We start from the raw sequence: 23,623 nt of genomic DNA, 5'->3' as shown, positions 1-23,623 counted from the left end.
TCTGAAAATAACAGCGGCCCCCGGGGGGGCGGTGGTGGCAATAAATGGAGGGGGGTGGGGGCTAAAGTGCAATAACGGAGCAGCAGGATGTCTCGGCGTTCCCGTGTAATCCCCCTGCCCGCCCGGTAGTTCCTTCCATGCCCGTAAAAATTCTCTCGTGAAGACGACAGAGACGGAGACACCTCATGCTTGAGAGTGTGTTGGGTCCAGGGTGGTTTTCCCCTATTTAATAATACAAAAACACCGAAGGGAGTATACATATTCTCCAGCTTTCAGTTTCCAGAGTGGAAGGGTTTCCGAGTGCTTGGTATTCAGGAAGACTAAAACGAGAATCCCCGCCTTAAAAGACACTGTAAGACAATATTTGTATTTTAACTCGTATCTAAGATTTTTAACTTGGTGTGATTTGGGGGGCGGGGGGGGGGGGGTGCGGGGGGAGAGGGGAAGGGAGAGGGCGAAGGGAAGAACATCCCTGTAGGAGGCAGCTCCCTTTCAGATAGGAATCTGGGACAGATTTTGCCAGCAGCCACAAAGCATGGCCCTTTGGTAATAGAATAGCCAATGTAATTTGACACTTCAACTTGCTGTGCTCTCTGCTAGTTGATTCACTTACTCACCCACTAACATTGAGCTCCTTTTCACTGTCTGTGGGCAAGGGGAAAAAAAAAGGGGGGGGAAGAAGGAAGAAAAAAGAAAGCAGGGGGAGAAGGAAGAAAGGAGGGGAATAAACAAAATTATATATTTAAAAATACCCGAGTAGAGCTGCAAATCAGTTGGGGAAAGAGGATTTTGCCTGCCTTCTTCCTTATTATTTTGCTGCTGCAAGGCTGCTTTGCAATCCGTAGGTAAGTTTCGCGTCTATTTGCGCTCCCTGCTCGCACCTCCCCGTTCGCGGCCGGGCAGGGGTTGCGTCTCGGCGGAGCAGAAACAATGGAACGGCCACGCCGGGGAAAGAGGTGTACAGGGAGGAAAAGAAAAAAAAAAAAAAAAGAAAACAACAACATATTTATTCTGCAAGGGGAGAAAATGTGTGGAGACTTCTTAAAGGGGCAGACTGTCCCCGCCGAGGGCGCGGGGCGAGGGCGGGCGAGCAGCCGCGGAGCCGGGCCCGGCGGCGGGGAAGCGGCTCTACCCGGGCAATGCCCTTCCCGGGCCGGCCGCGGGGTCGCGGAGGGACCCGGCCCGGGGCGAACTTAGAGCAGCCGCGGCGTGAGGCGGGCGGGCGTCGGAGCCGCCGCAAGCACAAAGGGGGCTGCGGGGACCGGGGCGGCGGCTGCCCCTGGCCGGGGCGACCGCCGTCGGGGCGGGCTGGAGCCCCGCTGCAGGGCCGGGGCTGCGGCTCGGGGCGTGCGTGCCCGGCCGGCCGTGTGTGCGTGCCCGGCCGGCCGTGCGGGGCTCGGGAGACGCGTGGGGAAGCTTGCGCCTGTTCTTGGGGCTCCGGGAAGCTTGCCTGGGTGTAAATTCCTTGTGTCTGGGTTTTGAGAGCCAGTTGGGACCTGGGCCTCTCTCGCCAGGCAGGAGGAAGGAGCAGCCCCCCTCCCTCCCTCCCTCCCCCCGTGCATCTGTCCAGGAAGCCGCCGGGCGGAGGGGAGGGGGCGCGGGGGCAGAGGGCCGGGGGTGCCCTGCCCGGCCCGACCCGGCCGGAGCTCGCCCGCCTTTGTGCGAGGGGAGCGGGGGAAGAAGCGCTTCCAGGGGCGGCCGGCGGAGCTGCTCGCGGGGAGAAGGGGAATGGCAGCCAGTTAAAAGACACTTCAGGAATGTAAACATAAAAATAGGAGCCATCCAGCCACGCTCTTGTCCCCCCACCCCCCCGCGGGGCTCGGGATAACATTCTGGGCTGGCGCGGTAGCGGGGAAGGAGTACGGCAGCCTGAGACAGGGGGAGGAAGTTGTTACTATAATCGGGGTTTTAGACTGTAAACTTTGTTTTGCACGTGTAAAGTTTAATTTCGGTGCCGCCTCGGAGGCTGCGATGAGAGACACGGGGCGGCGCCTCGGGGGTGCCCCTCGGAGTGCAGCCCCCGTCACCGTCTGTGCTAAAGGTGGAACCTGCCCGGCCGTGGCTGCGGGACCCCTGCATCGCCGCTTTTGTCTGGGCTTGCCGGGGTCCCGCTCACCAGCCCGGCAGCTGCACGAGTTGGTGCAAATTGAGGCTGTATCGTCAGTTTATCGAGACCGAAGCAAACTTAAGGCATAGCTCTGCTCTGTCTGCTCCGATCGTGCGCCGTGTGTATTTTCGTGCTTCAGTTAATAATCTGCAAACGGCTTAATGGCTCTGTAGAGCCAGAGGAATTGGTTTTCTCCATTTACTTCAGCAGGCCTGAGTGAAGCTGGTGTTCTGACTGCTTTTTTCAATGCATTGACACGAGAGAAGAGGATTTAACTTGGCAGCCTGAACAAATGCTCTATCAAAGGTTTCCTAAGAGACAGTAGGAGTGCTGGGGTGATGAATGACCTGGGGTAGTTTTAGGGTGCTACCTATGCAAGCTTTCTTTTAAATATGAAATGGCCATTTAGGGCTCTGAATAAAAAACTGTGTGCATCAGAAAGGCGACAGGCTTATAAAATTTAAAAGGGCAAAAGCCCATTAATGCTGTGGCAAAGCTTTGGCTCCCAGCTCTGGTTGAGTAGTTCCAAGTGCCGTGAAGTGCCAAAGCTTTTAAGGAATCTTTAGCAACAGCTTCTCTCTAGCTGTGGAACGGACCTTGGCCTTGCACACTGGAAATTTAATGGTGCAGCCTCTCCTCTCCACGCAGGGGAAAGAAGAAGGCAGTAGGCAGGTGTGAGGGCGCTGAGGATAACCTAGGAGTGAACAAAATCAGGAGGGGAGTAAAAAAAACAAAGCTGTATGCTGGAATGTATGGCTAAAACGACTTACTGGTGGGAACCTGTTCGGGTTACAATACTGGGGCTGTAACATCACACTGTGGGTAACTCAAAGATATTACTAGCACCAACAGAGAAGTTTGACAAAGGAATGTAGCAAAGCTAAACATCTTTGGGAAATGAATCCTTCTGACCAACATAGTTGGTCGTGCCTTCAGAGCGCCACTTCCTTCTCTTGGACTGGGGAAAATGTACTATGGCATCAATCTTCTCTTGGCGGGGCCTGGTGCAGGTTTGTGAATGCCAGAAGACTCGCTCTGACCTTTTTCTGTTCCAAGCTGAGGATGTTGAAACACCAGCCATCAAACAAAAGAGACATTGAAAGCAAGATCTGCAATGGAGCACGTGTGACTTGGAGGCTAGCTGAGTGCATTTGGTGGCTGTTTTTTCCTCAGAGTTTGGGGTGGGGAGGAGGAGAAGGAAAAGGTCGCTTATTTTTACAATGAGGCTATGGAAAACCTGAGTAGAAATCCCCTGAATATCCCATAGTCAAGTACTTTTTTTATCTTTTTAGGTGTTGCCTCAAAGTGCCTTGATTTCTACTCCTTTTACATATATATATATGTGTGTGTGTGTGTGTGTGTGTAATTGTTACATTACAAGAGGAGGATTATTTTTCCCCATGGTTGCAAGGAGGACCAGGAATTTTGCAGAATCCACTGAATTAAAAAAAAGACAGAGGCTTTTAAAAAAAAAAAAAAGTCTTAGGATTATGTTTTAAAACAATGAAGAATTTCCTGGGATTGAATTGACAGATTGTGATTTTTATCTACACAAGATAACACTACCTCAAAAAGTGTCTGATTTCAAGATTATTCTGTAAATTGTAATTTAAATTTACTTTGGGCTTTCTGAATTTAAGAAGAACACCTTTGAGACCAGTTGATATAGGTATCTAACCTGCCAATTACATTCATGTCAACATGGACAGATGCTTTTATTGTTTGTATTGTTTACAGTTCACAATACCTTAAATAAACGTTGATCATGATTAGAAACAATAATTGAGTCTGTGGCAAAGGATCAATGAAAACTTTGTTTCAGGAAAGAAGTGAGTTGCTGTGCATATGTACAGAGAATGTTTTGTGCTCTCTTGAGATGAAATAAATCTGCGATCTTGGTATGGTGTACAATTCTGTTTTTAGATTATTTTAAGAAACCCACAGAAGATAATGGATCAGTTTTTGCACCATCTGAATGATTTCTCCTGTACAAGGATTGGAAGGGCAAGGCTCTGTAGCATAGTTCCATTCATAACTTTTCTTGGGAGTTGTTTGCCCTTTGCCCCAAATCTCTTCCACATTTATGGGCTCCAAAGGTTTTCTGTTGGGGAAAAAAAAAAAAAAAAAAAAAGTCGAACCAAACCAACACCCCAAACCCTCATGGATGGCATTTACATCACTGATGCTATAGTTGGAGACAATGTTGGCTGGTTTTTAGCAACTTGATGTTTGCACTAGCAGCCTGGAAACTTGGTTTCTCTCCTGAAAAGGAAAAAAAAAATAGATCTAGGAAAGGAAAAAGAGTTGGAATTCATTTTGCCTTTTCCAATGTTGTTGATAGGTTTCAGAACAACAGGGATCCAGCCTTTTTCCAGTCACACAGAAGATAATGTGACTTTGAGAAATGGAGGTAGTGGCTGGCCAGGAACTCGTGGTGCCTGCTGTGCTGCTCTAACAACGTGGGTGATCAAATGCTGCAGGAGGCGTGAGCTTGGGTTGTTACCTGGGAAGCCTGTTTCTCATAAATAAGTAGGACTGCAGTTAATGCCTGTGGTAGCAAATTTGACCACTATGCAATTGGCTAATTTGTTCACTCCTAGTTAGACCAATTTTTGTGAAATCCTATCCTGTGTTACAGCAAAGCGGCGAGAATATTGCCGAAGAGTTTATGTTGGATTTTGCTTGTTCCTGTCAACTGCCTGTTGTGGGGCAAGCAACACAAGCCCTCTTTATCCATTTAGGTGTGCTTTAATGCAAAACACAGGTAAACAACACATCAATATAGAACCACCACAGATAGACCTCCTACTCAGATATTGTATGTTTTCCTTACACTCAATTCACATCTTCACTCTTAGTGTATGTAAGCCTTCTTGCTGATGACAAGTTGAGTGGTCAGGGGTATTTGAAATAATTTCTGGTTTAAAATAGTGTCTTTGGCTTAAAAGATTGTTTTGCCGTATTGATTTCCTCCTCCCCCCTTCTTACTTTAAAGCAAAAAATTCTTATGTAGCAATTTTCAATTCTTTACTTCCATTGGGTTTCACGTGATCATTAGCATTCAGCTTGGCTAATGTAGAATATTTTAAAGAGAATATAGGCTGCTAGGGAAATGTCCAGGCAATGAGTTGTAATGGATCTCCACAGCTAGACTGTTGGAGGCAGTAGTGTATTACGAGAGTAGGAGATGGCCTTACACTTGTTACATGTTATTTTTGGTTCTAATAGTTTAAGATACACTGAAGTCTACATTGCCTGCAAAGATAAAGTTTCCTAGCTTCAGTAAAGTGCCTCTGCCCTTCCCTTTATGGAGCATGGCAGATTTCTATGGGTATTAGGTATCCGGTAAAAAAACACAAAGTTGTTCTTAGACAGACAAAACCACTTTCAACCTGATTTCTCCTTTAAGTGTCAATAGAAATTAAGTTACTCTACAGGGAATGACTCATTCTTTAAAAGAACTTGCCCTTCTGTAGGCTCACATTGGTGATCATACTCATTTCTGGAATACCTATAGTTTCCTCCAGTTGCTTATACGTTTTAGTTCTGTAGTAGCAGACACAGAAAGTAATTTTTACTTTTGTAGTGGATGGTGTAACATCCAAGAAATCCTTTCCAGTTGGTGATGGTTGATGCATTTTTAAATAAGGTTTAGGATCTAGTGAAATATCTAAGGTTGAAAAGGGACTTCTGTCCTTTACTTGGATAATTCTATAGATGAAGCTGGTTTGTATTTTGTCTAGTGTACTAATATTGGGGTAGTTACATGCAACCTATCACAGTAACATTCTATTAACATAAATGTGGGAAGCATATCCCCTGGCTGGTAATCCAGGGTTTGTTTTGATTCTGCGGACCAGCTCTGACTTGATTCCCAGAGTGAAGCTGGAAGGCTCCTGGCTCAATACCAGGCAGGGGGAGGGAGGAAAAGAAATTGCTCAAAACCAATTGATATGCACAATGCTACAAGATACACTGTGCAAATTTCATAGAAGTGTGAGTTTGTATTACCTCTGCTGTTCATTGTTAGTCTGTATAAGAGGTTTCTTATTAATTTTTTGTTTGCTTGTTTGTCCTGTCTTATGTCAGTGGATGGTGGAGACATGATTTGTAACTCAGGTCCTCCTTGCTAAGACATCCTCTTTCAGCGCTGTGAAACCTACCCAGGCGATCGTCCAGCTGCCTGATCCGTAGCCAGTTCTCATCCCTGCCATCCGTGGCCAGCCTACTCTCCCTGTAGAACTATATGTCAGTTTTTTGGTAGTCAGTATTGTCTGTGGACACAGAGGGACTGTGGTTGCTGTAAGTCTTTTTTATTTCCAGGGAAAAACAGCACTGTTGTGGGCCTGACTTCAGAAAGGGGAACAACTCTTAACATATAGATAATACATATGTGTTGTCAAAGATAGCATGAGAATGAAAGCCACAGAAGTAATGCATCGGATAATGTCATGCAAAACCAGTACGGAGATTGTTTGTTGTCTTTATTTGGTTTTCTTCAAATCTTACTGGTTCTCGTGTTCTCAGCTCTTTGCCTGGTAAACTCTTCTGGTAATTTAGTTTAATACTCAGCTTGGTCCAGAAAGCATTAACTTGAGAATACTGACTGCTTGATCTAATGCACAATTGTGGGGAACCTGCCTCGTTCAAATGGCAGCTCTTTGTGCAGTGAAATACCTTTGTCATCTTTGCTGATTAGGTAAAAACATGTTTGAAGAGTAAGAGAAAAAAGCGATACCTTGACAACAAGTTTGTGTTGTCTTTTGGATTCATGTAGTTTCTCATTTCTTTGAGACTTCAGGGCTCTGATGACTGACTGGCTGGCACAGTGAACAGTATCTGTCTTAGAGTTATCTAGATAGTCTCATAAGTAATCAGAAAGCATTATTTATTGGGACTGCAGTGACACAGATATATGACAGAATAGTAGGGGCTTCAATTGGCCATTTAGTAGCAAAAACAGTTCCCTTGATGTGTATCTGCTTGTTTCTTGGCTACATTCCTGATTCCCTCTGAGAACAGTGGAGTCTTTTAGGCTGCTCTGAAATACACACCTCTGTATCTCCATCAGTAAATTCTGCAGTGCAGGTTTCTCTTCTTGTGTTTTTGAACACCCATTCTGAAAACAGATGAGCTGATCTAATACTGGTTTATTGTATAAATAAGGGCATCATGGGATGAGGGAGAAGTGCAGGACAGTGCTGAGGCTGACACTGTGGGGCAGTTGGTGCTTGAAAGGGTTTGAAAGGGGACTTCCCTGGAAATTGTCTGGTCTCACACTGACAAAAGGGGTTTTGGAGTCTACTTCATCAAAAACAGAAGTCACTGTAAACTCGTAAGGTGTTTTTATGATGTTGATTTTGTATGAAATTCAGACTCTTCCCCTGTGCTCTTAGATGTGACTGTTGTCCAGCAGCCACCTGCTAGATGGGCATTCTCCAGCTCAAAGGTTACCATCTGCTCTTGGTTATTTTAGAGGTGTGAGTGTGATGTGTGAGGGGAAAAAAACCACCACAAGAGAGTTGAACGATAGGGAGGAGATGCTTGAGCCCTCAGTTGCAAGACCTCAACCCTTCCAACTACAGCCACTTTCTTGAGGAAATGAGAGAAATTCGTCAACTGCTGTCCTGCTGTCTGTGCCCAGTCTGAACAGCCCCCATAGATAATGTGAAATTAAGAAATAACTTACATATCATTGGTTTCACATAATCCTTTGCTTTCATTAGTATTGCACATCTCTAAAATCTTGGCTATTGTAAATGACAAAAAGAAGCCTTATAAACATGAAAATTTTCTTAAAGAATGCTTAAAATACATTGCAAATACAAGTTCCTGCAGCTAAACTATTTTGACAATAAGCACTTTTGCACTTCAGTTTTAAAACTGTTATATATTTTTAGATGAATGGAAGAGCCATTTGATTATCTCCCCCTGTCCTGCCAAACTACTCCAAATCTACCTCCCCCTAAAAAAAAAGGGGGCAAGAAAATGCTTTAAAAAGCAGTTTTAGAGACTTCACTGACACTGAATTATTGGAAAAGCAGCCTGTTTATACATCTGCCCATAGATGAAAGAGAGAAGAGTTTATTATCCCACAGGTTTGCAGGGGAAAAGAGGAATGATATGGTTGTCAGGCAGTCTACTCAGTCTCTTAGTTTCCTTCTTGTAAATTCTGTGTTTGTTTAATGCTTATAACTCTTTTCCCAGCAGTGGGATCAGAGAAGTTAACTTCTTCACAGCTGTTATACAGCTTAGGCTTAGGTCTCTCTTACAGCAAACCAATGCTTTCCCCAGCCCTTTGCAAGTAAAACTTCTCTTTTCTGCTTAGCACAGGTTGATGCACTTTACATTGAATTAAGCTTTTTTTTTTTTTTTTTTAAACTGGAATTCTTGTTCTAAAGGATGTCAGGCCAGTGAACTGTCATCCTGTACATGCTTTTGTGATCCTGACTATCTGCATGCTCAGTTCACTGTCCTTTAGGTGTTTTACAAAACCACAAAACCTTACCTTTCTGTTTCACAGATGCTGAGTTGCAGTAGGCACTTATGCACAGATGTGGATGGTAGTTCTGTGACTGAAAAGGTGAATTCAATGTGTGTTGTGCAGTCAAGGCTGTTTCTCTACAAAGTAGTGTTCAGATTAATCCCATTCACAAGTCCCTTTTTGATTCTGAGATATCCACTCTGATATGTCTCACCTGGTGAGACTTAAAGCAGATGTCAGTCCTGCTTGTAGATGTTTGTTTCAGGAACTGTACTTGGGTCTTTGTTTGTTCTCTCAAGTGTGACATTTCTCCAAAAATCTACATCACTGTTTTAAAAGGTATTGGGTTGCAGTCCAGCTGGAGTTAGATACCATTAGAGATGGGAGCCTACTAGCTTTCCAAATGAATGCGTAGCTTTGGCTTTTGGCACTGTAATACTCTGACATCTCTCACATTAAAATTATAACAGTATTATGTAAGGAGAAGTTATTTTGGGTCACTAGCAGAGCCCTTTCAGACTTTGTTAAATCAGCCTTGCAAGTTAAAACACTTGGGCTCCCATCTTCTTCCTGCAGCTTTTTAGCAATGTAAGAGTGTGGGTGCTGTGTCCTTTCTCAGTCATTTGCCCTCTGCTTTGCTCGGGCTGCATCGCTGGCTCTGAACCTGCTTCTGCCACAGCAATTCATGTGGTCGTGGGGAGCTCTTGCAGAGGAAGGGCTTACTCAGCACTGCTCAGCACTGGCTTTCACTTCCCAATCTGCTTTGAGGTGGGACTGGAAGGAAGGAAAAAACGGGGAGCTCTGTGATCCTGCTTCTCTGGGCTCTGTGGCAGCAGGTGGACAGGAGATGTGTGGGAAGCTGGATACCCAGGAGGGCTTCAAACTCCACTAAACAAAGTCTCACCTCTGCACCAGGCACTTGTTCATGTGTAACTCAGGAGGTACTGTTGCATTTGGCCTTGTTATTCTTTAGCAAAGGACAAGTGAAACACCAGCTGTTGGGGACCAGCGAGAGATGGGAGTACAGGATTAATCCAGGGGAACCTTTGCAATGTTTGTTGATAACAAAAACCTGGCGTTTAGCAACGGTACAGTTTAAATATGAAAGATGCTGTACTTGGACTTGTGTGAGCATTATAAATGCTTCCTTTGGAGACCAGTCCTTGCATTCTGAGTGATCCTTAGGTATGAATTACACAAATAGGGATGGCTATTCAGAGATGGTTTATACTTCAGAAGGAATCAACAACAGGACAGATGATACATATTTTAAAACATCCACATGAAATTGCTGTGTCCTCGAAGCGTGTGCGGCAGGGAGAGCGGAGCTGCTGGATTCCACTGCCGGTGCCACTGGCTGAGCTGTGCAGGTTGGGAGAGTGGAAAGGCCCCTGGGGCACAGACCAGATGGTGCTCGGTGCTGCACAGGCTTGGGTGAGGCACTGGTTCTTTCTGCAAAGGGCAATGCTGCGGATAGTTAGCGCTTCACAGCTTTTCTGATTAAAATGGGTTCTGAAAATATTTGCAATCGTTTTTATTCTACCTGTATTCATGGCAGATTGTTCTTTTGTAAAGGAATCAATTCAAAAGCACCTGAGAGGTGTAGGGTCTGCAGGGAAGAGAAGGACAAAGTTGAGGTAGTGGCAGTGGCTGCTAGTGGAACGTTCAGAGTGGAGCTTTGAGGAACTGGTTGGGGGAAAACAAATGAGTGCCTTAAATACAGGACTGTTCTGCTTGTCTTATCTCTAAGCAAGGTTGTTTTATCCCCAAATAAATAGAAAAAATACTGAAAATTTAGGATTCCTCTGTTGATGCTTCTTTTGTTAACTAATCGGTACTTGGAACATCTATTTTTAAGACTTCGGCGTGTTTCCTCTTAGCTACCCTAGAGCATAGCTGCTCCCACAGAGCGGTGGTTGGTATGCTGCACTTAAGGCAGTGTTTTGTAACCTTTGGATATCTGCCTTTAACTCTCTGATAGGCTGTGATGGGTCCTAGTGAGCACCACTGAGTGCCACTGGAGTGGTTCACCCAAGACAGCTCTGTGTCTGTGCGCCCAGAGCTGGGAGCACCAGGCATATGCAGGTAAACACATTAACGAGCTGAAACGAGGATAAAGTCAATGCTGGTCAGGCCGCTATTGTGTGGTGCCCAGGCTGTGCCATGGTGACTAAGACGCTGTGATAGTTTCCTTATTGGCCACCATCTGTCTGCTCCTGGCTGGAGCTTCTTGGCTGGCACTGTGCCTTCGGAGAGGCCCCAGCACTGCCGCGGCGCAGCACCCAGTGCAGGGAGCCTGGGCCAGGCAAGGAGGGAACGATGGATGGCCCAGCAGGTTTCTGCTCACAGGCGAGAAAAAAACCCCTGAACTCCTGAGACAGCGTTTTCAGTGTATTCTTCAAGGTTTTGCATCTTAAATGCATGTATATTCAATGTATCAACTTTTTTGCAACACCTTTTGTGGAAGAAAATATGGTACCAATGCCTAACTTTAGAATATTAGTGTTTTGAAAATTTCAATGAAACTTCATGTTTCTAGCAGTTTTATAGTGTTATAGAATTTGAAATTCAGATTTAAAAATTTGAATTTGGTCACCCAAAAAGAAGCAACATGTCAGTGTGGAGTCTTACTCCTTTTTCTGAAAATGCAGCTATGGGCCTCAATATCTCTTTCTCGATAAAGAGAAATGTAAACCAAAAATGCTTAAAATGTAGCCAGCATCTTGTTCTAGCAATATCCCAGCATATTAAAGCATAAAATAAAAAAATTGTACATACTTCCTGCCATATGAAAAATAAAAATATATTTTAAAGTATGTATTTGCTCTAGTCATGCTCCTCCTCAGTTTTCATGAATTTATAACTTATTTTTCTGAAGAAACTGGCAGCCAACATTACTTGAAAAACTGTTTATACAAGAAACGAAATATTGAGGAGTCAAGCTACCATTTTTCCTGTTGCACCCAATTTAGAAATATTTTGTAGTAAATGAAAGGTGAAGACATATACACCAACCTCTCTTTCCTTGCTTTCATTGTTTAAATTAAACCCCCCAAAAAAGAACACTGAAGAGGCAAGGATTCTTTGGCAGTTGATCTATTTGTGTTTTTAACGTAGAATATTTTTAGCCTGAGATGCAAAAATATGTACTTTTGTATTGAAAGAGACTGTTGTTTCCTTTTATTTTAAAACCCTGGATGAGAAACAAGATGTCAGACCCATTATAATGCAGCCCAGTAATTAACATATGTTGTTCTGCCTCTGCCAAGGATTTCTTATGAGTAATGCAAGTTGCACAAGTGGAGGAGTCAGGTGGTTTGTCAGGGAAGAATCACATACATGCTTGAGTGATCAGATCCTAGAGACATCATCTGAGGGTAGAATGTGTATCTGTGTTTGAATCTAAGAACAATTATAGTTTAAATGACCTCTCAGCTGCCCTAAGTTTAAAAATGTAGGTAAGGTCAGCTTTTTCATGGTGGATTTTTTTTTTCCCCTAATGAGGCATATATGACCAATTCGGATCTGTTTTCCTAATAAATGCTATGGGAAACAAATGGTATATTGTGGTTTTAAATAACTAAAAGATTCCTGAACTCTGAAATGTGCTACAGTTAGTGTTTTTTCTACAAGGAGATTCTGTTCCCTAAACTGAAACGAGTTTTCTGCACACCAGCTCATAGTTTAATGTGGGCTCACAATTAGTGAGTGCATCTTCTGCACAACTCTCTCAGTGTGACCCATCATCTTGGCTGAAGGGATTGGAACATGGGGATGTAATAAGACCTATCAGTATCTGCATATATTGCAAGTATTAACAGCTTAAAAACAGCAGAGCTTCTTTGGTAGTTTATCACCATAATGTAAAGCTATCATTTTTTTCTACCTAGAGTTGTGCTTAATTTGTAGTTTATATTTTGACACTATCTGTTCAGCTATAAATCAAGCTTGACTGTGACAGTGATGGCCTTCAGGCTACCTTTTGGTTGTAAATTCACAATTGCTTTTGCCTTGAGTGCCATTTTCAAGCTATGCAGTGTGGATAGTCTTGAATAAAAAAACTTTCAATACAGGAAGTGGGTTTTGGTGCTTGGGCTAATGATTAGACTAATTTAAGATTGCCAGCCTTAAAATATTCAGCCATTAGAATCCAGGCAAATCAAATATTTTTAAATAAAAATAAACTCGAATTCTTTTGCAAAAGCAGCCTTTAGTACCCTGTTTAGAGTTCATATTTTCAGGTTTTCTCTTGGCTCACAAGCACTAGAAACTCATTCAGTGGACAGAGATGGTGTTATAATTGGTTCACTGAAGGAGTTGGAGCTTTAGAGTACACATGAAAGTACTATTAGGCTTAGCTCCAGGACTTGTTTCTCGCTTTCTTTTGCACTTTCATGCCATGTTAGGTCGTGGTAGGTCCAATTCACCCATGGAGGGTGTTTGCCACCCTTTCTCAGAGCAGGGTAGTGCAGTTGGTAGTCACACTTAATAACACTGCTTGCCCTTTTTTTCAAATCATTGAGCAACTTGTGGCTTCCAAAAAAATTAAGGACTGCAGTGGGTCAGAACTTCTGATTTGCAAAATTTTAATGTCTAGAAAACACAGATCTCTAAAAGGTAAATTTTTGTATGTGAAATTTTTTCCCCTTCCACTGTTGTTATTCTGAACTGGGCAGATTCAGCTGCTTTTGAGGAGATGCTGGAAAACTCAGTTAATTTAAGGGGGAAATAACTGGCTGAGAAAAATATGTAGTGAAAAAGATGTAGCTGCATTTAGTGCCATAGCAACATTTTGGCCATAGAAAGTGAAATTGCTGAACTTGTGTTAATATTTATTGTGCATTCAAATACCTGTCGGAAGGCTTTGTGATCTATGGGTACTATTTTTATCTTCATTTACAAATCAGCAGGTGTTCACAGGCCTGTTGGACATCCATCCTTTTGAGGCATTTATGAGTAAACGTTTCTGGCTGTCATAATTTTGGTTGGTCAAGTTCACGTTAATTGCTGCACTCTGTGCAGTTGTTCTAACGTTTAAATACTGCCTGTGAGTAGGTTTGATTAAAATTACGTCTCTAGGTGCACACTAAATACCTTTGATACCTCACCTACAAACAACTGTAGAATTGTTGGTGAGAATGACAGCTGCAGGCAATAAACGAGGACAGTAATAGAAGTCTCAGTGCTGGAGAGAGCATCATAAATCATGAGGTGAGAGCAGCATGTGTGCTGACAAATCGGTGAGCAGCTGCAAACAGCATTTTCCAGGTAAGAATTATTGCACTCGCTCCTGATAACTTCTCAGAAACCACCTCTTCCTTGTATGTGGGCGACTTTGCCCCTGCACAGGCACTCACAGCAGTGTAAGCTGTTGAGCTCTAGTATTTTGCCTGGGAATGGTGTTCTGTGTGGTGTAAGCTACATATTGTACATTGGACCTTGGTTTTCATCCAAGGTGTATTGAAGTGTGAGTTTTCCCTTTCAGGGAGGAAAATCCCCACGCTGATTGCAGCAGATGAGTTATTTGATTTAGTTTCCTCAGAGACTTTGGAGAAGTGTTCTTGACAGGTGGAGAGAAGGAGATGTATTTGGCTGGTTTTAACAAGCTTGCTTTGTTAGCCCTTGCTGGGTGGAGTTTGGAGGAGGTACATATGCCTCTTCAAAAAATAAATGAAAATACTGGAATGATGCTGTTTAAGTAAGGGAGGCGATAATCCTGTCACATAGGAAGCAGTCTTGCTCCTCTACTATAAGGATATGAAAAGTATTTTAATGAAATAATGATGGGAAACAGATGGCAAAGAGCTAGCAACTGAAATGTTTTTTGAACACTAGAAAATAAGTGTCAAACACATGTCCTATAATGTAATTATTGCTAAAAAGCATAACATGTCAGAATATGTTTTAAAATGTTCAAATATTTTTTTTATTCATAATTCAACCTTAATCTCTTGGGTTTTAGTTAATAGACTTTAATATTGATAAATTAATGGCTTAGAAGTTTTGATGACCAGAAGTTTCTGCCACTTTGCTTAGACAAGTGGATGTGACACCAATGCCCTGCTCCAGAAAGGTACTGGGTTACTTATTACTATGTAGTCTTGCAAGACTACCCTTTTGAGTTCATATGCCCTGTGTTGTCCACGGTGGGAGAAGCTGCCAACACACACGGGCATGTTGGGACTGCAGTGTGGGCAGGGCAGCCCCAGCTGTGGGTGCTGGCTGTCTGGCTCAGGTGTGAGGTTCCCTGGCTCTGGGCCTTGGGGAGCACAGCTCCAGAATGCAGCACACTGGTGAACAGCAGGAGCCCTAAGAAGCGCAGCCCCCAGCGCTGCTGCAGGTGTGACCGCAGTGCCTGGCAGTATGTCCTGTCCTCTCTGTGATTGTGCTATTTGAGTATCTGCAAGGAGTTCTTACAGTTTCGCTGCTCTGTGCTTATGGTTAGAATGTAGCTGTCTTTCTGTTGTACTAGAAGCTGTTTACATAAATCAAACAAATAAAGTGTCCATTAGAAATGGTCCTTTGAATAGAACCATTTAAATATGAGATAATCGTGTCCCAATTTACGTCCCACCCCTTCCCCCCTACTGGGCAGCAGGATTTGATGACTGGATTGAGAGAACACTTTTGTGGTTTTGGAATGTTTTTATTGTGGTGGGTTTTGTTGTTTGTTTGTTTTCTTGTTAAGGTTCATTTTCAGCTGCCTTAGTTACGATTGATTCCACTGTCCATGTCTGCCTGGTTTCCACATCAGTGGAAGGACGGTTAGGAGCACCCCAGCTAAGCAGATGGAGGGCCAGGACCTCTCTTTGAGCTCAGCTCAACAGGCTTTCAGGCTGTGACACTTTTCTCAAGGTGCAAGCACCTTGCAGTTCCCCCAAAAAACAAAGAGTATTTTCATACACCTCAGAACAGTGCAACATCCTGGTTTTCTAGAAACACTTTTTTTCTTCAACAGAATATTCTTCTGACATTGATGAGTGTACAAGAGAAGCTATTTTTCTGAGTATTTATATTTATGTAACATAGCTAATGTCTTTGGACACCTTCATGTGCATTTTTTTTCCCTCTAAGTCCCATTGAACTGAATACCTTTTACCAGCCTTAACTGATTTAATACTGAGTTTGCTGAAGGGAACCATTCATTGGCTGGTGGGATGGTGACTTTTGGAAAATAAGATGGAGACTTTTGGAAAGTGTGCAAGCTTTGGTGCTAGCAACACAAGGCTTTGAGTGTGGTATCCCTGGCAGGGCCACATCCCTTCCCTTTCCCCCACCCTCTATGTCAGCAGGAATAACAGAGGGGAAGGTGTGTAGCTGTGTGCTGGGTCCCATCTATGCCTCTCCTCGCTGTCTCTCAAATGGATAGATAAATGGTGTCCCAGAGGTGGTGCTGATTGTGTGCCACTAACACAGGGCTGATGGGCACCAGGGAAGGCAGGTGGCATGGAAACAAGGGGCCATCACTGCACCGTGGTGGGCGCCTTGTATATGGGTCAGCATCTTTTATGGCTTTCTTCATTCACTTCTCCTGGACAGGAAAAAATGATGCCATTAATGCTGAGGGGAGCTGTACCATGATGCCCAGTGTGGACATGCTGCTCTGGAGAAAGGTGGACAATCCCTCTTTCCATCCTGTGGTTTTGTGCTGTCAGGACTACTTAAGCCTCTTGGTTCCCAATTCCCATCCTTATACTGTGATAGCATAAATGTTTGTGCAGGTGCACAATGAATCAGACTGCTGAACTTTTGTGTTTCTTATACATTTTTTCCCCAGTCTGTTTCCATGCATGCTTGCACCAATCACATGGGCAGCACACGGACAGCAGCAGAGGATTTGGAAGCAGAACTCTGTGGCCAGCATGGAGGCAGGAAAGATTGCTTTAACTGGCCCTCCTGCCTAGCAAAATAAGACAGATCCACAGCCTCACAATTAGCAGAAAATAATAAACCCAGCTTGTAAATAGATTGGATCAAGTGATTAAAACCACAATATTTTGATTTGCATAAACTTGTTTTCCTATTAGTACAAGAGCATCTGTTGCTGGGGGCAGGTAGATTCTCACTAAATGAAAACCTAAATTGCACATAACCTTCCCTATGTTGGGTACTGCTTGTCATCTGTTAGAGCAGCCTCTGTAACTAGTCAGGAGTCCTGAAAGTGAGACCTAAATAAAGGGAACTTAGTTCTGCAGGACCATGTCCATGTAGGTTCCTGCCTAAAGCCCTTCATCCATTGTATGATCTTGGGAGGCTGGAGGCCTCTGGCATCTGGAGAAGTGAAAAGATGCTGGAAGGGCTCAGTCTCAGCTAGTTTGTGGCTGAGGGCACTGGGGAAGAATGATGGGGCCAGGCCTACCCATCATACAGAGCAGACCCCCTCAAGCCTTGTTCCTTTTCGTTCTGCCTGGTGTTGTCCTAGGGATGGGATGGGTTGTTTGGGATTGCTGGAGAACCTGAGCCTTTTAAAACTCCCTTGTATGTCATGTGAGGTAGGAGGTAGTGTGTGAAGTGCCACTGAAACCAGCTTTGCTACATCCTGCTGGTTAGCTCTTCCATTTTGGACCTAACCCCAGCTCTGAGGCTTCTGTTTTGCAGAGGGTGACTCTGGTTTCTGCGGAATAAAAGCCCTAATGCAGATCTTAGGAGACCTTTTTCTTATTTTTCTTTCTCCTTTGAACAACCTGTGTTTCATCTGAAATGGATTATTTCCTTTTCTGTCAAACCAGGTCATGGGAACTTTACACTGTGCAGTCAGGGAGGAGCTATCATGGACCTTGAAGCCCATCCTTCCCTGTGGTTGGTGTGGCTACAGGAGTCTTCTATCACACTTACCCCTGGCAGAAAAGGTGGCTGTGTATTGTCACAAAGTGTGCAGTAAGATCGAAAGCTAAAACCTGGAAGGGAGAGCGAAGCTCCAGTTTGTAGCCCTAAAGTATTCCTGCTAGCATCTGCTCTTCCCACCCTTCCTGAAGGGAGCCAGTAGCTGGTGGGCGACCTCCTGTTGGTGCCTGCATGGGGCAGGCGGTCCAGCGCAGGCGGCTCCTTTCCGGGAGCCGTGGCCTCCACCGAGGCCAGCTGGCAGCAGCCCCTGGCTCTGTGCCTCTCCTGCTCCCTGCTCAGTTTTTGCAGCTTTAGAGCCTCGTTTGGGGGCTGAAGTGCTGCAGAATAAGCTGTACTAAAAGGGTGCCTTTTGCATGGTGTGCAGTCCTGCTGCGGTGGGAGCCCTGATTGATGGCTGGGGCTCTTGGGCACCATGATAATAAAAATAACCCTTATTGTTAAACTAAGCGTGTTGTCTAAATGCTGGTTGTGATTTTAAATTATTTTTTGTTATGCTTCCTAAAGACCACGGCATGCTGAGTTTCTTTGATCTATATTTTTGGAGGTGTTCTGTTACTCGGAGCGCGGGGGCTGGAGCTCTCGGATCAGACCGCAAGTGGCCGTATCCCCTTGGGAGGGTGGAATAAGTCGCTCGGGCTGGCCTGTGGGTGTAGATGCGTTACATCTGTGGGGTGCCTCATGCTCCTATGGAATTAACTGTTCTCTCTGTTTATTTTGCATGGGTTAGTTATTAAGGGATGTTACCACTCTTCATGCCTTACACAAATGAAGTGCCAGAGCTGCCGTTGAACAGAAATGCATAAACCAGTCATCTTCAGATATTGGAGAAAATTCCCTGGAATAAAAAAGCAAGTCAGAACCTTAAACTGGCCAGCATTTTCCTGTGGGCACTCTAAGCCATCTCAGTGAAGTATTCCACTTCACTGACCATTATGACCATTCATAATACCTGAAGTTAGCAAGTATGAATGCTGTTGGAATCCCTATTCCAGTGCATGCTATGTCTGAAAATGTCATATTTTCAAATTACACAAAGTGAGACTTCCAAACATCTCCAAATTCATTGAAGTTTTTCAAGTTTATAGAGTATTTCTAGAAATCAAGGGCAGAGTTTCATTTTTGCAGGAGTTTTGTTTTTTCTTTATGTGATTGGTTCTTTTAATTATATCCCAAACAAATTACCATAGTGAAATCTTTCTGTGTGTCAAGATATCAAGAATAACGTAGTGTAAGCCTCTTCCATTAATATTCATTGTGATATTTCATAACTGTATCTTTCAGCAGCACTGATTGAATTTGAGAGAAATTGCATTGTTTAAAATCCTTTTCATTAATATATTAAACTCTCATGGCATATTATTGAAATCAGTTTGTACACAGACATTTGATTTCACATCTCTAGCCTTACCCAAGTTAAGAGACTGCTTGCATCCATTAATGTCATGTTAGGGAAATTTGCACTCAAATTTGATGGGATGCTGTGTTCTGGTAGCTGTACGAGCTGTGCAGGTTTCAGAAATTATTGGTGAGACTTAAGTGCATTACAAATTAATAAAAAGTTAAAGAAGATATTATTTATTCTGAAGTTCAAAATAAACACTGGATTTTCTTTTAAAGAGAAAATGATTTGGGAGGTTTTGACTATTAATGAACCACTCTGTCAGGCTTACTAGTTTTAAAGAAGAAATGCATGAGCTTAAAGCATTTTAATTTTTTTCTGTCCTATTTCACTATCAAAGACTCTACACAAACAGAGGAAACAGAAAGATGAGGTGGTCTTTGGAAGGAAATAGTTAAAAGTAGTGAAGCCCAAGTGCTATCAAACATATAAACAAACCTCATTCATATTAACTACTTTCTGGTTTTAAATGTTTCTTGTGACTGATCCCAAAGAAGGAGGAGGCAAGCATGCTGTTTAAACTGATTGAGCCTTGTTGCAATACTGGGAAATGAAGCTGCATGCAGCAATTTTTTTTCTTTTTTTTTTTTTTTTTCCCATCTGTATGCTATGAGTTCAAGGGGAAGGTGAAGAGCAGGCTGAGCCCTGCTTCCTGGAAACAAAGAAGGGAGTGCTGCTGCTTATACTCATAGAACTTCTTTTGTATCTTTCCAAATTTTAATCATTGTGAATAAAACCTGGATTAAACTAGTAAAAGTTTTAGGGTTTTGTTTTGATTTTTTTTTTTTTTTTTTTTTTTAATCCTAAAGGTTTTTAAATGCCCGTGGCTGTAGAGGTCACAGGCTTACACACCACTGAGGCCACATGAGCTGCCTCATTACTAATTCCCATGTGAGTAACTCTAGTATAAGTTTTTGCAGGAAGAGAGCAAAATGGGTTTCTAGCATCCCTGTAATACCTGCTCAAATTAATCTGCATGAGGTTTCAGAATACGTACAGTTGAATATTCAAGTTTCAGTCTAGCTCTTTGACAGTGTTTTTGCAGAATGCTAACCACTTAAAAGCAGCTTGGGGTTTTAGGTTTTGGATATCCCCATTGTTCCTCTTCTGTTAGCAAGCCAGGAAACACAGGAGAGGGATAATTCATGACGTTGAGAAAGCAGATCGCTTCTTTGACCCCAGCCACTCAAGAACCAGGTGATGTACTGAGCACAGGGGAGGGAAATCAAAGTCACAATCCTGTAAATATTTATATACATAGTTAAGGTTAGACATAAAAAATGTTTTTTTAAACTTTTTAAACTTCTTGCACATAAAGTTAAGAATGTATGTAAATATTTGTAGTCTGGAACCTATTTCAGGTTTTTAAAATATTTAAAGTCCCTTCAAAAATACTTCTCTTTTTTTTTTTTCTTTTTTTTCTTTTCTTTTTTTTTTGTTATAATACTGCAAGGCCTTATGCTGCAGTATTAAAAATGCATTCAGGGATTGCAAACCCAGCCGCATGGGTAACTCCTTCCAGCAGCAGCAGGCAAGGTAACAGCTCACCTGTGAGATGCTTTTGTCTATATGTTGAGGCTCTTTCTGGCAAGAGTTAAGTGCTAAGTTAGAGGGCAGGAGGCTTGGCTTTGGGTCACTAAACTCCAGGCTGTGGTTGTCTGATTCAGCTAATTCTTCCCCTCCAAACTTCTAAAGTAACTTCAAAAAGATTGCTTAGACTTCGAGTGCCTGGGTGTCCCAGTAATAAAACAGGGTGTGCTGGTTTTGCATTAATTGATTTGTGGTGAAGAGGAATAAGGACACGGGCTTAATTATGCAATCTTCCATCTCTTGCATGGACTTACCTAGTTGGTGTGCAGAAACTACTTTTACAGTGTTATGGTAAGATAAATAATTTGCAAGGTCCCTGGTAGTACAGAAGTGTAGCTACCTGGAACTGGGAAGAATTGCATTTTCACTGGCTTTCAAAATCTTAGCATGTATCAGTCTTTGTCTTGAGAGCTGTGTTTTTTACTTATTAGCTCCTGGTGTGAAGCAAGTGATGTTATCCTAGCAATCTCCCTGTCTTCATTTGGCCTTCAGCGTTGTTCTCTCTGTGTGTGTGTATACGTATATATTTTCTTAGTAGTCAGCGACTGAAAACATGTGCAAGCCAGCCATGTGCTGATGTTGCACTGACTCCAGCTCTCACCCACCCTCCCACTTTCCTTCCTTCCTTCCTTGGAGAGCTGGCAAACAAATTACAGCCTCAACGTGTGTGCTGCTCAGGCAACGGCCCGCTGGGGAAATGCATGGGGGAGAACATTTGGATGCCAGATCAGTGTCTCATTAGGCATTTCTTAGTGTATTTTACAAGTCTGCAGACAAACAGTAGTTAAGACTCAGATGGAGAAAAATTTATATGCTCCCTGTAGGAAAGGGGGGAGGCTGGAGAGTCTGCTGGGGATTGCAGGGCAGTTGCTGCTGCACCCAGGCAAGTCTCACATGGCCATGCAAAGATTCAGTAATGTGCCCTAAAAGCTGATGGGCGGGAGGGGATTGGTGGCCCTCCTGATGGCAGGTTTTGAAACGTCAGATTAATCCATTGCTTTCTGCTTTGAGATAAGGTTCAACAGATCCTGCAAAAAATGTTGGGGTACATTTGTGGTACAAGTGTGAAACTGGGCTGAATCCAGCCCAAACCTGCTCAATGAATGGTAATTTGCAAAGTCATGTGGCCAAATCAGATGACTTCAAATGTGTTTTTAAGTGAGGGTTAAAGGAAACATTAAGCTTATGTTTCCTTGTTGCTGTCATTGCTGTTTTACCGTATTAGAGTCTTAATGGTAATGTTTTCCTTTCTTTTTCACAAACAAGATGACCTTGGCAGTTAATGACCTGCTTGCAGTCTTTGGCATGGCTCTGCCGGGGAGGGGGTATTCGTCATACTTACTCAGTAATTCTACATTACAGAAGATGCTCAACACTGGCTGTGAGGAGGGAGTGAGTGAAGCACTATAAAGGGACACAGCATCTAGGAGAAGGAGGAGGGTGGTCCCGTTTCAGGGGTGGGGTTCCCCCCTCACTATGGATGCAGAAGGATGCAGACTGCAGGAAAGAGAATGCAGAAACTGGGGATGTGGGCTGGTGTGGGGTGGGTCTGCATGTGGACAGCAACAGGCCAGCTGCCCGGCGCTGTGGAGGCAGGGAAGAGCAGCTGGTCCCTCCCCGGCACACTTGGGTGCGTTTGCCGGGCAGCTGGGAGCTGAATGGCTTTGCTTCAGCAGAGGAAAACTTGTCCCGCAGCACCTGCGGAGCTGTGCAGAGCCCAGCACAGCAACAGGGGCCGGATGGTGGGGAGGGCACAGCAGCCCTGCTGCTGCCTCATCTGCCAGAGAACTGCTGTATGCCATCCTTATATTAAAAAAGCCATAAATAAATGGTAGCAGGCCTTACTGACCCACATCACCTTTACTAGCTGGAGAAATGCTGACTGTGTTTGGTCTCCACATAGTGCAGGGCTCTGGCCCCATGTATTGCAGCCGCACTGCCTTAGTTGGAAACTTAATAAAAAAAACTAAAGCTCAAAGCCCTTGGGTCTCAGTTTCGTGGAGTTGTTTGTTTTGTGAGGAGAAAGGGATAAAAAGTTGCCTTTTTTTGTTTTGTTTTTAAATCTAAATTAACCATACAAAGAATCGTTACCTGTGAACTGCGTGCTGTCAAGAGTAAGCCGGTGCTTTGGAAAGAATTTCTGACATTGGAGGAAATAATTTTCTTTTTAAGGTGCCCTGTTTTTCCCTTGGCTTTGCCTGTGAGGGAGGCCTGGGTGGTGAAGGGCTCCTGTTATGGGTGCTGCAGCCACTGAGGGGACAGTGGGGAGGCTGCCACCATGTGAGCAGTAATTTTATTTATGTTGGTCTCCTTTCAAACTGTCACAGTAAATCTATTTTCCTTGTCATTTCGTAAATCATTATATAGGATTAGGCCTTTTACCAGCATTTAAGAATTCTGCAGTCATTTTAAGGGCTCTCTCCCTCCCTGGCTCAGCCAAGCGATTCCTATTCTTGCTGGTATTCCTTGCTATTTAAATAATGCCGGGCCTGATTAGGAGGAAATGGTCTCTGGAAGGCAACCGACATTTTCAAAAGCGCTGTTCCACAAAGGAGACTTTGAACTGTGCTAAGGCTTTAAAAGTTAAATAATATTTTGAATGTTAGAGTTCTAATGTTTTCCTATTGTCATGGGAGACTTGGATCGAGTCCCAGGATTGTGGTTAACTTTGCCTTCAAGCTTAGGCCTTATTTATTACCACTGAGGAGATGAACTTAAGCTACTTCACCTCTTTTTTTTTTTCTTTCTTTTTTTTTTTCTTTTTTTTTTTTTGCATTAACTCTTAAAATTGAGACATCTTTTTATTTTTTTTAATTACGTTTAGTTCAAAAAGAGCTTTTAGTTTGCATATTTTTTAATGGAGGCCTGCGGAGGATGAGTGATACCTTGGGGGTGCTGGGGCTGTGGCAGGGCTGTTTCCCTGGGTGCCCCATGTCCCTCTGAGCTCTGTGGAGGGGGTGTGAGGCTCCCTGCAGCACCTGTGGAGGGAAGGCAGGGGAGGCAATGCCAAAGTTCTGAGTTAGGACCTTGAGGAGGAGAGCCATGCGAGGCTCGGGCCATGCAGGCCGGCACCGTCCGGGCTGAGGCCGGGCACCATGGCCGTGCCGCGGGGCTGGGCTGCCTCAGCCCCCGGCTGCCTCAGCCCCCGGCTGCCTCAGCCCCCGGCTGCCTCAGCCCCCGGCTGCCTCAGCCCCCGGCT

The 23,623-nt window shown here is 43.8% G+C and overlaps 1 protein-coding gene across 1 annotated transcript in view; it reads left to right on the top strand.

The window, feature by feature from the left end:
* The first annotated feature begins 509 nt into the window (after positions 1-509).
* Positions 510-23,623, top strand: part of ZMIZ1 (zinc finger MIZ-type containing 1) — a 340,259-nt gene continuing 317,145 nt past the window's right edge. The window contains exon 1 of the mRNA XM_015632815.3: positions 510-845. The gene's annotated coding sequence lies outside the window, so the exon portion shown is untranslated. The remainder of the gene's footprint in view (positions 846-23,623) is intronic.

This window comes from Parus major, chromosome 6, assembly GCF_001522545.3.
Source record: "Parus major isolate Abel chromosome 6, Parus_major1.1, whole genome shotgun sequence".
NCBI lineage: Eukaryota > Metazoa > Chordata > Aves > Passeriformes > Paridae > Parus > Parus major.
This window is presented reverse-complemented; position numbering and strand designations above follow the sequence as displayed.